Source organism: Triticum dicoccoides, chromosome 5B (genome assembly GCF_002162155.2).
Source record: "Triticum dicoccoides isolate Atlit2015 ecotype Zavitan chromosome 5B, WEW_v2.0, whole genome shotgun sequence".
NCBI lineage: Eukaryota > Viridiplantae > Streptophyta > Magnoliopsida > Poales > Poaceae > Triticum > Triticum dicoccoides.
In genome coordinates, this window is record NC_041389.1 from 412,362,995 (window position 1) to 412,374,460 (window position 11,466).

Below are 11,466 nucleotides of genomic sequence, written 5' to 3' on the forward strand. Positions count from 1 at the left end.
CTCACTGAGTCTCATGATCAACTTAAAGCTTCCTATTTGAAAGAGCTTGCCAAGTTGACTTCTCCTCTTGTTGTCAATTATGATGCTTGTGCTACTAACTCTATTTCTTGTGAAGCATCCATTTTGAAGGAAAATGTTGAGCTACGGGCTCAACTTGAGTTGCTATCTAGCAATTATGGGAAACTCGAAGAAAGTCATGAAAAGCTCTCAAGCTCCCATGATGATCTTCTAGTATCCCATAATGTGCTAAAGATAGCTCATGAGGCCATGATTTATAAGGTAACATCAAGTGAGCCTCATGTGGATACTAGCACTACTTTTAGTAAAAATGCTATATTGCCTTGTGCTAGTCCTCATGATTCATCCATGCATAACATTGGTACATCTTGTGATGAATTGCTTTCCTTGCCTTGTTGCTATAACAATGAAGCCTATACTTCCTCTAGTGCTTGTGTTGAGACTAACTATGTAGAGGAAATCAAAGAGCTCAAGGCACAAGTCACCTCTTTGAAGAAAGACTTGGAAAAGTGTCATGAAGGGAAGGCCACACTCAACAATATCTTGAGTGTGCAAAAATCCCCCAATGAAAAAGGTGGACTTGGATTCAACTCCAATAAGAAGAAGAAGTCCAAGATGCACAAAAAGAAGGGCCAAGAACAAGTCAAGAATTCGGCCAATATTGTTTGCTTCAAGTGCAAAGTAGAAGGACATCATGTTAGATCTTGCCCATTGAAGAATAAGCCCATTAGTGACAAGCAACAAGGGAAGCGGCCCCAAGTTCACTCTCATGGTCAACCTCAAGTTGAAGAAAGGCCTCTTCCCAAGAAAACTCAAGTTAATGGTTCTCAAGTTGAGAAATCAAGTGAGAAGAAAGTGAAGAGTAGACGTTGCTACCTATGTCGTGAGAAAGGTCACCTCGCTTCTTCATGCACTAGTGGTAACTTATCCAACCCAATTATTATTGATGATATCTATTCTCTTGGGAAGGATAAGGCTGGCAATGTGTTTGCCAAAGTTGTTGGTACTCAAAGTGGTGTCAAGAAAAGAACCATTTGGGTAGCCAAGCCTATTGTGACTAATCTCTTAGGACCCAACTTGGTTGGGACCAACTAGCTCAAACTTGATCAATAGGTGTTGTTGGAGGGCATTGGAGACTTGGCTACTTTATGAAGAATTAAGGGGACTTCATCATTCTTAGTGTCGCAAGCCAAGTTAATTGGGTTATAAAGTTTCTATACTATATCCAACGTGCCTTCTTCCGGTAACTTGTACTTACATTGTTTACATTGAAAGTTACTTGCCCATTTGCATGTTTTGGTTTTGTTCTGCATGTGTTTGTATATGTTGTGTCTCCAATTGCTTATCTTGAGTAATCAAGTATGTGTGTGTTGGTTTGCACATCATGTACATGTGTGTCATACATTGAGCCTTTATGCATCTTGTTTATATCTTAGTTGGATCTTGTGAGAGATTAATGGAATATCCCATTATGGGGGAGTGATGTTGTTTGTACACCTCACAATCCTATAAATGTGTGTACATGAGGAATACCATCTAGTATTGATATTACAAGATTATCTAGTCGCTATGTGGTATGTCTTCTCATGAGAAATTCAAATTCTAAATAGTCCATTAATTATCTCTTGTTGGAACCTCTTATTACCTCTTGTTAAGTTCTTATTTGTATCACATTATGGGGGAGTAATATGCTATGTGCATATTACAAGCCTAGAAAATGTGTACATTTGAGATATTGTCACCTAGAATTGATATTGTAAATTATCTTGTTCCTAGGTGGCATGTTAGCTCTACAAGCTGCAATTTGCTTGTGTGTGGTGTGAAGATTATGTTGGATATCCTTGCTATCTACCACCGGGAATTATTTCCATTTACTTCTTGTCTTTTGACAATTGGTACTCACTTGTGTGGTAGAATTTATTGATCATCTTTACATTGGCTTTTGCTTTTATTTGCCTTTTCTCTTGCCAAGGAATGTATCAACTCCCTTTGTCTTCCATACCACTTGTGGATCTTGTTAATTTCTTGATCTTGTCTAGGGTTTTCTAGATATAGTGAAAGTGGTGATCCCACCTTGTGCATTTTGTATTCAAATGCAAATTCTCTATAATGCACTAGTCTTGGGGGAGCTATCCTATTTTCTATAAAACACTCATCTTGCGATCCTTATCAAGTGTGTGTTGGTGGAAGGCAAGCCGTTTTATTTTTGGTACTTTGTGCCATCATGAAACTTTGTAGAGAGATTGGTTTGTTTGGGACCACCCTCTCTTTTGGGAGTTTGATATCTTTTATTTACTGTGTATCAGTGGATATCTCATTCCTTGATGTATCTATTATGGATATCCTCCAAGTGTTGATTTATTCATTTGGTATCTTTTCTTCACTTGGTATTTCTTTGTCAATTGGTTTTGGTTCTTGAAAGTATTGAGCATTTATATTAACTTCATGTAGTCTCTTTGGCATGCTTTCTTTCTTTGGCCCAATATATAGGGGAAACTCCACCAAGTCTCAAATTGGATGAGATGTGCATGAAATTCATTTTCATATCTATATGCACATATTTATGTGGAGTTTGTCCTATGTATTTTTGGTTCTCTAACTCTTTGGTCCCAATGAAGTTGGGTACCATTTTGTTTGTGTTGTTGTTCTAGGAACAATTGGAGATACATTGGATGCTCGTCTCACTCACAAGGAAGGTGGTGTCACCATGAGCTTATTGGAGTCAAGCTAGGATGCTCAATGAACTACTATCTACTACCTTCAATTGGTTTCTTCTACATCCTTCCAATGATATCTCGGTAACAAGTATCTTTGCATGCATTATTTTCTTGCATTCAACCTTGTGTAGGTTGCATCTTGGTATGCTATTCATTCCATCTTCTGATACTTGTTTCCTTTCTCAAAGCATCTCAACGATTATCTCATGTTGCTAGTTGTGATGTATTTGATGGTTGTGTGGTAGGAATTCATTTATATACAATAAGACCATATCTAGCCATGTGCTATGCTTCCAAGCAAATATCTTATCGTATATGTATGACTTCCTTTTGGATATCCTGTTCCTTCATGTTGTTACTATTTCGGGTGTACATCCTTCTTTGTAGATATATATCACCATGATTTCGTCTACCTAGAATCTTATACACTTTAGAGAAGTTGCATATCTAGATGATATCCTTTCTTTCACGTCCACCTTGTCTTTCTTATGTTATTTCTTTGGTGGCTCCATGAAAGCTTTTGCCTTGAGTGTGTGTCTTATATTGTTGCATCTTGATGCACTCTTATGTGGTGAAGATTATTTTCCTCATGCTTATCTTTATGAGGCTTTTGCCATCTTAATTGGTATCCCTCATCTTGATGAGGCCTTCATCTTCTATCTTTACCATGGGTTGTCGCAAGCTTTGTTGTTATCTTTTTAGTGAGCTTGTGAACCCATTTGCTAGTTGGGTGTGTGTGGAGAGGACATGTCATGCACCGTGTATCTCATTTATCCAATACTATGTTGATGCTTAATGCTCATCCTTTTTTTAGTCTTCTCAAGTGCTTATCCATGACTCACACACATCATTTTGGTTGAGCCTATTCTTAGTTGCCTCTTTTACATTCTTGCTTAATCATTGTTTGTTTCAAGTGCTAGGCTTTGTTTCCTATATGCTCACTTGCACTTGTTGTAAGTTTCTATTGATTTTGGGGTAGCTATGATCCTATTTTGTGCACTTTGTATCCAAATACATAAATTCTTATGTGTGCACAAATCATGGGGAGCTTCAATTGGTATCTTTTGATTGCTTGATTGCTTATGTACGTCTTTCTTTGTTATGTCCTTGTGGCATATCATTCGTTAGCAATCTTTGTGCCTCAATATACTTTGTATTCCTTCAAGTATTTACCTTTGGATATGTGTATGGCATTCCACTATCTTGTTGAGAAATACACAATTTATGGATGAACACGTTTTATATTGGCCTTCTAAGCTTTTCGCCCATTTTGGCAATCGATGCCAATGGGGGAGAAGTTTTAGAGAGTTTTGTGGAGAAGGTTTTTAGAGTTCTCTCCTTGCTTTTGTTTTGTTCCTAAGCATTTGCATCTCATTCTCCTGCATCATTCGTTGTTGCATTGCATGGTGATGCATAATTCCTTGTATAAACTCTCTTGAAAGTGATTGTCATCAATTACCGAAATGGGGGAGATTGAAAGGACAAGCGGCGCCCCCATGTGTGGTTTTGGTAATTGATGACATTCTCTATGGACTAATGGTTGCATTGAGTTATATTTGAAGGATTTGTCCATAGGCATTTCTTGAAGTACATGTGTTGGTTTCAAGGAATTTATGAGTTGACCAAGGTGCTATTAAGGAATTGTCCAAAGATTGGTCATGTGAGTATTGAGCTTATTGCAAGAATGTCTTGAAGAAGAAGATTGTGTGATTATTCATGTTTACCTTCAAGACATCATCCAAATGAAGAGAGTTGGAAAGAGTCAAGGTTAATCAAGACTAAGTACAGAGAGTGACTCAAGTTGATCATAACACAAAGTGTAGAACATATACCGAGTGGGATCAAGTGATCTCACGGGTTCGTAAGCATTGTCCATTGTGCTTTGTGTACTAACCCATGGTCTTTGTGAGAGTTCTATGTGGGGTTAGGTTTGCTTCCATGGGCTTGCGTCAACAGGAAGATCAAATACAGCCCATGGAGGATGACATCAAATCAAGGTTGTGTTGTGCAAGTTCAAGTGGAGCATCACGAAGAAATCATGCTTGTAGTTTGCCGTCCATTATGGTATCAATGGTCTTGTGAAGATGTGCCAAAGAGTGGCTCACCCATAGTGGAGTATGGGGGAGCAATCAACTAGTCTTCATCGAGCGAACGCAATCAAGAAAGGTGGTCCAACTTGAGGGAGTCAAGATCGTCATCATCTACCTCAAGTGGACTTCGTGCAAGGCAAATGTTTGCCCTTGATAGGTTTTATATTTTACCGGTCTCATGGTGATAGTTTGGAGACCGGGTTATAGGATCGATAGTCGTACTATCAAGGGGGGCTCTCAAGTGAGTAGCTTGATCGTATCGTTCGTCAAGAGCTCAAACCATTGCATCATCTTTCTTGATTCTTATTTGTTTTGTCTTTTGATGTTTTAGATCTTGTGGTTATCTCTGTGACAAGCTCTAGTACTTCGAAAACGGATTTCACATGCTTCTTCTATTGCGTTTTCGGTGTTGGAGGTTTTACTGGTCTTATTCAAAGAAGGGTTCTCACCATTTTCTTATGGTCCTTTTCTAATTTGCTTCTTATTGTTATTTCTACCAAGATTGTGTTAGCCCTTGTCGCTACCTTTCCAACAAACTTGGTTTCATCGAATTCGGAGTCCGTTTGCAAAAGTTGTGGCAGTTTTGGTGTTCTGAAAAGGCTGAAGCGGTACTACCACGGACAGGAGCGGATGTAATTTTTTACTACCGCTCCAGAGCGGTACTACCGCGGCTACTACAACGGTAGTACCGCTCCAGACTAAAAACTCGTCACAAGTCCAGCGGTGGTAGGCATGGATGTATTTTTTCAGCACCGCTCGCAAGTAGTAGTACCGCTACCCTTTGAGGTAGTACCGCTACCCCTATCGGTAGTACCGTGAGGTCGAGCGGTAGTACCGCTTTGTGCAGACTGTGAGCATAACGGTTGAATTTTTCCCCACCTATAAAAGGGGGTCTTCTTCCCCAATGAACCTTATCCTTTGAGCTCGTGTTCTTCCCCCATTGTTGACCTTCTTCGAGCTTGCTAACTCTCAACCCCTCCAATGATTCTTGCAAGTTCTTGAGGGAAAAGAGAGAGGAGATCTAGATCCACGTTTCCACCAATCACTTTCTCCTCTAAGTGAGGGGAACCCCTTGGATCTAGATCTTGGAGTTCTTTGTGTTCTTCTTTCGTTTTTCCTCTCATTTTCCTCCCTAGCATTAGTTGCTTTGGTGGGATTTGGGAGAGAAGGACTTGGGCACTCCGTGTGCCCTTGCCATTGCATTTGGTGCATCGGTTTGAGTTCTCCACGGTGATACGTGGAAGTGAAGTTTTAGAAGCTTATTACTCTTGGGTGTTTTGGCACCCTAGATCTTGTTCCTCTTGGGTGCCTTGGCGCCCTAGACGGTTGGTGTTGTTCGGAGCTCAATCATTATGGTGTAAAGCTCCGGGCAAGCGTCGGGGTCTCCAATTAGGTTGTGGAGATCGCTCCAAGCAATTTGACGGGTACCAGTGACGTCCCCCAAGGGTTGCCAAAGTGTACGGTTTTCAGTGACCGCCCCCAAGGGTTGCCATTTGTACGGGTTCGGTGACTGCCCTCAAGGGTCCCTTAGTGGAATCACGGCATCTTGCATTGTGCGAGGGCGTGAGAAGATTACGGTGGACCTAGTGGCTTCTTGGGGAGCATTGTGCCTCCACACTGCTCCAAACAGAAATTAGCATCCGCAAGGGTGTGAACTTCGGGATACATCATCGTCTCCGCGTGCCTCGGTTATCTCTTACCCGAGCCCCTTTACTTATGCACTTTATTTTGTGATAGCCATATTATTCTTTGTCATATATCTTGCTATCACATAGTTACTTATCTTGCTTAGCATAAGTTGTTGGTTAACATAGGTGAGCCTAGTTGTTGTAGGTTTTGTGCTTGACAAATTAATCGCTAGGTTTATTCCGCATTTGTTCAAGCCTAAACCTTAATTATTTTAAAGCGCCAATTCACCCCCCCCTCTAGGCGACATCCATGATCTTTGACGGGCGTTACCAGTAACGTTCGTAACATAATTCTCTCATTGAACCCTTGCATAACTGAGGACTGCGAGGGGTCGGCGCACTCTATATAAGCCGCCCCTCCCCTCTTGCACAAGGGTTCGCACCCCCTGTAACTCAATGCTCCAATTAACAAAGCCTCTACGACACCGAGATGTAGGGCTGTTACCTCCTCCAAGAGGGGCCTGAACTCATAAATCCGAGTGTAGAACCTCACCATAGCTAGGCTCTGCCCCTCTTACTTACCCCCCCATCTCTACTATCAGATCCGTCATGACAGTTGGCGCCCACCGTGGGGCAGGTGTCTCAGTGACTTCCGACGAGGTTGCAATCTTTGATCTTCTTCGACATGGTTTTTGGCGGTGGATTGCCTCTGGGCCGCGAGATCCGTCTCAGCGCGCTCACCTTCATCGCCGACGATTCAGCCTGGCTCTAGGAGGCCCCCCTCGATGTCGAGGCGCTTCCCATTCGCGGGGCAGCACACTTCCGCGTGAGTGCCTGCGGCGTCCTCTTGCTGCAGCCATCGAGTCAGTATCGGTCGGCTCCGTTGGCGTCTTCCCTTCCCACTGCTCACCGTCGCAAGCGATCCGGTCGCTCGCGGCTTCAGCGGTGCGTGAAGAGGCAGTGGCTTGACATTCGTCCACTCCTCAGATTGCAGCGATCGAGCCTGGCGAGTCCCTTTATGGCTTGTTTGATCTGCCTTCTGACCAGTCGGATTCGCTTTTTGAGTGCGAAAGTAACGATCTAGCGGCTGAAGTCTTTGTGGTTGGCTCCCAGCATAGCCCACCTGGATTTCCCCGTGGTGGAGGCGAGAGCAGTGGCCCATCGCATGGCAACGACGAGTACTACCCACAGGCCCTCACTGCAGAGCAAAGAGAAGAGTTGCAGTGTTGAAATGAGCAGCTCCTCCAGACCCCCATCGTTGGGGAGACCGCCGAAGCCTAGGCTTTGGAGGCCGCGCGTGTAGCCAATCTGGCTGAACGTGCGCGTTTGGAAGATCTCCGGAGGTCACTCGATGATCGCGCTCACCGACAACCTCTGAATACCAATCGACGTCAACGACAACTATTCCCAACTGGGTCCACTCGGGGTGAGTTGAAGGTATTCTGCACGCCAATCCAGAATGTTGTAGCGGCCGCGCGTATTGCTGATTCAATCCAGCTGTCCTGTTCCGAGGCTGGTAGAGGCTTAGAGCAAATTCGGACGCTGCTCAGAGTGGCCGGAGAACAGAATTCAGCAGTATCTCAGTCACACAATCGAATTCTCAAGCAGATCCATCAGGGTGGACACGGTTCAGTCTGCCCACAGCCCAAGATTGCCTCCGCAGCGTGAATATCATGGTTATCGCCAGGACTAGTTGTCAGTGTCAAAACCGGAAGATCTCGGGTAGGGGGGCCCAAGCTGTATGTCTGAGGATCAATCGTAACAATGGACAAAGGGACACAATGTTTACCCAGGTTCAGGTTCTCTTAAAGGAGGTAAAACCCTACGTCCTGCTTGATTGTATTCGATGAGTATAGGGGTTACAACAGTTGATCTACCTCGAGATCGTAATGGCTAAACCGTAGATTGTCTAGCCTATGGATGTGTGACGCCCCAGATTCAATCATACACTTATCATGCACGCAAATGTGTACGATAAAGATCAGGGACTCACGGGAAGATATCACAACACAACTCTAAAAGTAAAATAAGTCATACAAGCATCATATTACAGGCCAGGGGCCTCGAGGGCTCGAATACAAGTGCTCAAACATAAACGAGTTAGCGGAAGCAACAATATCTGAGTACAGACATAAGACAAACAAGTTTCCATAATATGGCTAGCACAAACTGGGATACAGATCAAAAGAGGCGCATGCCTCCTGCCTGGGATCCTCCTAAACTACTCCTGGTCGTCGTCAGCGGCCTACACGTAGTAATAGGCACCTCCAGTGTAGTAGGAGTCATCGTCGACGGTGGCGTCTGGCTCCTCGGCTCCAACGTCTGGTTGCGGCATCCGAGAAGAAGAGGAAAAAGGGGGAAAAGAGGGAGCAAAGCAACCGTGAGTACTCATCCAAAGTACTCGCAAGCAAGGATCTACACTACATATGCATGTGTATATGTGTAAAGAGGCAATATAGGTGGACTGAACTGCAGAATGCCAGAATAGGAGGGGGGTAGCTAGTCCTACCGAAGACTACGCTTCTTGATGCCTCCATCTTGCAACATGTAGAAGATAGTAGATTGAACTCCAGCACGTATCATCGCATAGCATAATCCTACCCGGCGACCCTCCCCTCGTCGCCCTATGGGAAAGCGATCACCGGATTGTCTCTGGAACTTGTCTGGGTGTGTTTTATTAAGTATCCGGTTCTAGTTTTCATAAGGTCAAGGTACAACTCCGGGTCGTCCTTTTACCGAGGGACACGGCTATTCGAATAGATAAACTTCCCTGCAGGGGTGCACCACATTTCCCAACACGCTCGATCCCTCTGGCCGGACACACTTTCCTGGGTCATGCCCGTCCTCGGAAGATCAACACGTCGCAGCCCCACCTAGGCACAACAGAGAGGTCAGCACGCTGGTCTAAATCCTACGCGCGCAGGGGTCTGGGCCCATCGCCCATTGCACACAAGTTTCGAACGTGGCTGGTGAGCAGACCTAGCCTCCCTTATACAAGGGCAGGCGTTCTAGTCCAACCCGGCGTGCGCCGCTCAGTCGCTCATGTCAAGAAGGCTTCGGCTGATACCACGATGTCGAGTGCCCATAACTGTTCTCGCGTAGTTGGTTAGTGCGTATAGGCCAATGGCCAGACTCAGATCAAATACCAAGATCTCGTTAATTGTGTTATTATGAAGTAACCGCGAACGTCGACCAGGGCCAGGCCCACCTCTCGCCTAGGTGGTCTCAACCTGCCCTGTCGCTCCGCCACAAGGATCCACTCAGAGGGTCGTCTAGAAAGTATGTCCTTTCAGCCCCCAATCCATGAATCAACCGCGGGTACTCAACGAGTCGACCCGACTTTATCACCAACTGTATAGTATGTATGTATGTAAGTATATACCCATGATCACCTCCCAAGTGATCACGACCCGATAGTATAGCAAGGCAGACTGACAAGAATGTAGGGCCACAGATGGTAAACTAGCATCCTATACTAAGCATTTAGTATTGTAGGTAAGGTATCAACAACTGTAACAAAAATGACAGGCTATGCAACAGAATAGGATTAACCGAACAGTAACATGCTACACTACTCTAATGCAAGCAGTAGAGGGAAGAATAGGCGATATCTGGTGATCAAAGGGGGAGGGGCTTGCCTGGTTGCTCTTGCAAGAAGGAAGGGTCGTCAACTCCGTAGTCGTATTGGGTAGCAGCGGTTTCGGTCTCGTAGTCTACCGGAGAAAAGAGGGGGAAGAAACAATAAATACAGTGCAAACATAAGCATGACGATGCAAGACATGACAATGAGCGGTGCTAGGTGTGAGCTAACGTGGTAGTAGGTCATACCAACGAAAGGGGGAAACAACCGGGAAAGTATCCCTGGTGTTTCGCATTTTCGGACAGATGAACTGGAGGTGAAATGTTGCATGTTATCTCTGCTAGGGATGTGTGGCGGACGAACAGGCTACGTAATCGGATTGTGTCGTTGTTCTAAGCAACTTTCATGTACAAAGTATTTTCATCCGAGCTACGGTTTATTTTATATTAATTTTCAAAGTTTTAGGCATTTTGAAATTTATTTAATTATTTAAATCGAACATTAACCAGAATAGTGAAAGGTGATGTCAGCATGACATCACCATCATGTCAGCAGGTCAAACCCAGCTGACCACAGTCACACCTGGCATGTGGGTCCAATGGGACCCACCTGTCATAGACTAAGGCTAACTAAACAGGATTAGTTTATTTAAATAAGTGATTAGGTTAATTAATTATAGTTCATTAAATTAATTAATTAAATTATTTTCATTTTTTATTTTATTTTTAATTCTTTTTTTATCGTTTAGGGGGTGGGCCCCGGCTGTCAGTGGGCCAAAGGCCTTAGCGGGCAAGGGCGCTAACGAGCGCGTGGGTTGGCGGTTACTGGAGCGGGCGCCCAAACAGGCGTGAGTGCTCGACGTGGCCAGTGGGCGTGGGGGGCCGCGACCATGGCCAGGCCACTGGTAGGGGCTAGCGGGGAGGGAGAGGCCGCAGGAGGCGGCAGTGGCTAGGCCACGGTGGGTCGGCGCCGGGGCGCAGGAGCAAAGGCGGGGGCGGATGGGCGCGTTCGCGGCGGAGCGGCACGGCGGCGGGGAACAAGCACGGCCGCCGGAGGCAGCAGCAGGCGGCCGCGAGCGGCCGCGAGCCTGTAGCAGGGGAGCCGAGCAGTGCACGGTGGAGGGAGGGGCAGCGGGCGCGGCAGTGGGGCGAAAGCGGACGACGGCGCGGGGAGCCGGGCGGCGTGCGGGACAGAGGGTAGAGGAGGAGCGGCCGGAGCCTCACCATGCAGCGTAGGGCATGGGGCAGTCGGGCATGGGGAGGAGGTCGGGGTCGCGCGACGACGGAGAGGAGGCAGTCCGGTGGGGAGGCGTGGTCGAGGAGTTCCGGTGTGGGGAGAAGACGAGGAGGCACCGGCGGAGACGGGCGGCGCTGGCCGGTGACGGGGCGTAGGGCGAGGCGGTGGGGTCGGGCCCCCATGCCTCGATCCGATCT